The sequence below is a fragment of the Schistocerca nitens genome, chromosome 7 (genome assembly GCF_023898315.1).
Source record: "Schistocerca nitens isolate TAMUIC-IGC-003100 chromosome 7, iqSchNite1.1, whole genome shotgun sequence".
Classification (NCBI taxonomy): domain Eukaryota; kingdom Metazoa; phylum Arthropoda; class Insecta; order Orthoptera; family Acrididae; genus Schistocerca; species Schistocerca nitens.
Genome location: NC_064620.1, coordinates 306,369,020 through 306,374,019, shown reverse-complemented (window position 1 = coordinate 306,374,019; position 5,000 = coordinate 306,369,020).

Genomic DNA, 5,000 nt, shown 5'->3' with positions numbered 1-5,000 from the left:
ACATTGGACTTCATTCGGGCGCCGTCCAGGTATCCCCTTCCGGGTGACTGGTCATTAACCCATCGGGTACACCCGCATAGCAACCGCTTCACGGAGGGGCATAGGTGCGACCGAGACTGGTGGTTCTAACCTTTCTCACTGCACCTGGGACTCGTGTCCTGTGGCTACTTGTTTCCGTGGCGGCCGCCCGGTAGGGTATTTTCTGTGCGTATGGCGACCGGTACGTTTCTCGTACCAAGTGCCTGCGCGTTTCATTTTTGGCGGCCGCCGGGTGTCGTCCCCGGTGACTAGTCCCCCACTAGGTGGCAGCGTTGTCCTTTCCGCTGCGTCCCTAGTGTCCCTGCCGCCTGGGGTTCAGGCGTAACACGGTGGTCATCCCACAGGTCCGGCTGGGTTCGCGATCTGGCGGTTCTCGTCGGTGAGCTCCCTGCTGTGGGTCGGTGACGCTCACGTCTACTCGTTAGCTGGGGTTCCCAGGGGTCGGGTCGCGTGGTTGGTGCTCGTTGGTATTTCACATGTCGCGTGTGGAGAACCTCGTTCAGTATCCAGCCTGCTTCCAAAAGCGATTCCTGCCCAGTGCTCTTTGAATGTCAACGTTGAAGAAATTCAAGCAAGGCGCGGGTAAACGGCGTGAGTTAACTATGACTCATCTTAATGTAGCCAAATGCCTCGTCATCTAATTAGTGACGCGCATGAATGGATTAACGAGATTCCCGCTGTCCTTATCTACTATCTTACGAAGGCCGTTATGCTGTCTAACCAGTGGTGGAGTCCACCTATACTGGTAGAAGACGGGCGGCTAAATGTCCGATCTCTCAACCTTCCCGTGGTGTAAGATGTGAGTAGCCGGGCAACCGGTGAAACCAATGAGAGAAGGGCGACTCCCGTGCGGGGTGCAGACGTAGATGCAGAGGGACTGGGCAACCGGTCTCTCCAAGCTGAGTCTCGCACTCTGCTCGCCGTGGGCGCTAAGGTGTCGGACACTTGTGTCTAGTATCCTTGCTCATCGGCGAATGGCACTTGCTCGCTTCTGCGGCGCTTGCTGCGATTCGGCCACGGCCGGTGTGCGGCGGGCGCCGCTTTTGCTTTGGCGGCGCTTGCTGTGCTCTGGCTCCGGCCGGGGTGCGGCGAGCGCCGCTTTTGCTTTGGCGGCGCCTGTTGTGCTTCGGCTCTGGCCGGGGTGCGGCGGGTGCCGCTTTTGCGTTAGCGGCGCTTGCTGCGCCCCGGCTCCGGCCGGGGTGTGGCGGGCGCCGCTTTCGCGTAAGGACATTTCGCAATGCACTAGCCATGTTGCGTGTGTCACCTGCAGAGGTTGCAAACATGTCGGGCACAAGTCTGACTTGTATAGTGTCTCTCTGCGAGGACGTGTTTCCGTCTCTGCCTGTGTGCGCTACGGAATACAATCCTCACCGTCAGGAGTGAAGTGTTACTGCGCTCGACTTATCGGACGTGGGACGCATCGCTCCAAGACACAAGTGCCACGGGAGTTTATCTTCCCACATGGAGGTACACGTGCAGAGGCAGACGGACCAAACTCGGGCCTGTCACGCCGAGCGTGCGCCTCCACCTACTGCGAGCGCTTGTAGGTGTCGGACTCGTAAGTCTAGTATCCAAGCTCGTACGTAGGATGTGCGCTTGCAGCGACGCGTGTCGACAGCTGTCGGCGCGCGGCAGCTGCCTTGTGCGCACGGTGGCGCGTCCCGTGCGGCTCGCTGGTGGTGAGTCCCTGCTGCGGCGCCGGCCTCGCACGTGCTCCGCTCGGCAACTGTCGGGCGGCAGTGCGGTTGGCCGGGGTAGCGGCGGAGCTCGTCCGCCGGCCGGGCTGCGCGCAGGCGCGCTGCTGTGCCGGCTGCGCTGTGCTGGGTCGGGTGCGGCTGGGCTGCGCGGGAGCTGCCGGCTGGCGCGGGGTGGGCGGTTGGTCTCTGACTGGCGGTCCGCTCTCGCTGCTACGCTGGCGGCGGGCGCTGGCCCTGCTGCGCCCGGTTCGGCCGGCCGCGTCCGGGCGGCTTAGCCGCGCCGTCCGGCCATACGCAATGTTGGCTGTGGTCGGTGCAGGCGGTTGGCGCGCAAAGCACAGTGGGGAGTAATGGCGGTCATCGTTCCTGCTGAAGCTGAATCTCTCTCCACAGGGGACTTATGCGGAAGCAGGCCGATGTCCACGAGCGGTGAAGGGTGTTCGACTGCGAAGCGTCTTCTGAGTTTCAGAGGATGCAACGCGGACGACGACTCGACCTCGCTCGGAGGATTCCTTGGCGGACAACTGCGAAGGGGAGGCCGGCAACGGCCATCACGACGCGGAAGTCACCGGGAGCTGCCACAGGAGGTGCGACAGTGTGCTGAAGAACTTGTACACTGGTTCTGATGGCTGCATTTGCCATGGTGGGATCCTGCCCCAAGTCGGCGAAGGCCATTCGCCTTGTCTTGGACTTCAGGACATGCTCCGCCAAGCCGGGGCGTGGTGACATGTCCCCGGTTAGGTTAGATGGGTCCAGACCTCCGAACGTCTGGGGGACCGGCCCGGCACCTGAGTAGGACCGGGTCCTTGGCCTTTGGTGGGAACCTGGACTAGTAAGTGGCGAAGGACGGAGAGTGAATCCGCTCTCCCGGAATGCGGGTGGCATTCGCCGATAAGGGAGCGGGTGAAAACTGTGGTGGTGTGGCTGTTGAAGAGGACTAGTGCGCTGTACCCACGGCGTGCTAAACCTGGCAGCTCAATTATTAGCGGCTCTTGGTCAAGGGGCGGGACCGGTGAGCGAGCTGCATGTAGCCTCCCCCCATGCCAGAGAGGCCGGTCCGGGGCAAGAGACGGGCCTCCATCTTTCACTCTCTTTGAATACGATAATGGCTGAAAATCAAGAGAGTGGTAATGTGCTTGATGCTTCCGAAACGGAAATCGAGACGAATATGACGGTCGCTGAGCGACACTCGAGATTTTTGAAATTGCTGGACTCGAGTGTTAAAAATGGAAAGATTAGCAACGTTGCCATACACCAGATAAGAGACTTCGTTGCAAATTGGGCAATTGTTCACTCCCAGTTAGAGGGGAGAGTATCGGAATTAGAAAAAGAAAATAAAAGGATTAGAAGTCAGCCTACTCGGACGTATGCTGCGGTTGCCAGAGCCCCAGTAGCCAAGGCACCGACAGCCAAAGAGACAATTCAAGAGAACATAAAAAAGGTAACGCCTACGGTCTTTATAAAACCTAAACCTGGTGAAGACATTAAAGCTGCTAAGTCAGCTTTCGAAAAGTGTGTTGATCCAAAGAAAGATAAAATCAGGATCAACAGTGTCCGTACCTCAAAGAATGTGCTGATAGTCGAGACGGCCTCGCAAGAAGACAGCCAAAAGATATTAGGCAATAAACAACTCAGTGAGAAAGTTAGGTGTGAACCTCCACGCAAGCGTCGTCCACTTATGTGTGTGTATGATGTACCTACATTTATGTCAGCAGACAGCCTGGTTGACGCGGTATATACGCAAAATTTTGATGCGTTAATGACAAGAAACGAGTTTGATGAAGAGTTCAAGCTACGTTTTAAAGTAGGGCCTCGTGGAAAGCTGACTGTACATCATGTTGTGGAGGTTTCACCGAACTTATGGAAAGCATTAACGCGCGCTGGCCGGTTGTACGTCGGCTATTCAGCACTGAATATTAAGGATTACCTGGCAGTGCCACGTTGCACAAAATGCCAGGACATAAACCACACAAATAAGTATTGTACGGAACCGAATGTCGTATGTGCCCACTGTGGCCTGTCAGGACATATTAGGAAAGATTGTCCTAATAAGGACAAAGCAGTAACATGTGTGCCATGCAAGAAACGTGGCCGCAAGTGTGGTGGACTTAAAGATTGTCCAACCCACAAGATGTTCTTGGATAGACTTATACAAAGAACAGATTACGGGGATGTTTAAAATGGTGCAAGTAAATGCCATGCGCAGCCAGATGGTTGCGCATGAGCTAAGGAAACTAGCGGAACAAGAACAAATAGATGTTATTATGATACAAGAACCGAACTCCTGTGCGGGTCGAGTCCCTGGCTTTCCTGCTACAGCACAAGTGGTTTCCTCGGGTGGGAACCCAATGAGTGCAATTATAATATTGAACAAAACTATAAAAACTACGGTATTAAGTCAATTCTGTACCGAGCATATTACGGTTGTACAACTCAATCTGCTGTCTTACAGTATGTACGTTGTAAACGTCTACTGCCAATTCAGACATGACATCAAGATTTATCTTGATCAGCTGAATTGGATCCTAAGAGTTTTAGCCGGGCAGGCTATAATTGTAGCTCTTGATGCTAATGCTAAGTCCCCACTCTGGCACAGTGATGTACAGGACGGTAGGGGTGCGGAGCTTGTTGATTTGATAATGCAAACACACATGCATGTAATAAACTTGCCTGGATACCCCCCGACCTACTCAGGGAGGGCGGGTGCAACATCAAATATTGATGTCACACTAGCAAGCGAGAGGGCAGCACCCCACGTCCATAACTGGCAAGTTAGAGAACACCTGACTGTCAGTGATCATAACTGTATAACATTTGAAATAGTGACGACCATCACAGATGTGCCAGGCGAGTGGGTGGAACGGTTCAACTATGCTCGGACAGATTGGGACCGACTCGTGCAGGTGTTCAGTCCTCCTGAGTTTGGGGAGGATATAGGTAATATTGATGAAGCTGTGGAGGAGCTGGTAAGCTCCGTGCAATCGGCTATCACACTGGCTGTACCTCGAATAGCGAGATACATCTACAGGGAGTCCACCCCATGGACCCCTGAATTGACTGTGCTCAAACGGTCAGTCAGAAGGGCGCGAAGCAACTATCAAAGGAGCTTTGCCCACGACGAACGACAATACCACCTGCGTATTTATCGTCGTCTGAAGCAGAGATACAAGGATCTGTTAGACACTACAAGGCGCCAATCCTGGGAAAGGTTTGTGAACGATCAGCTGGGAACAGACCCTTGGGGAGTTCCCTACAAAATCGTTC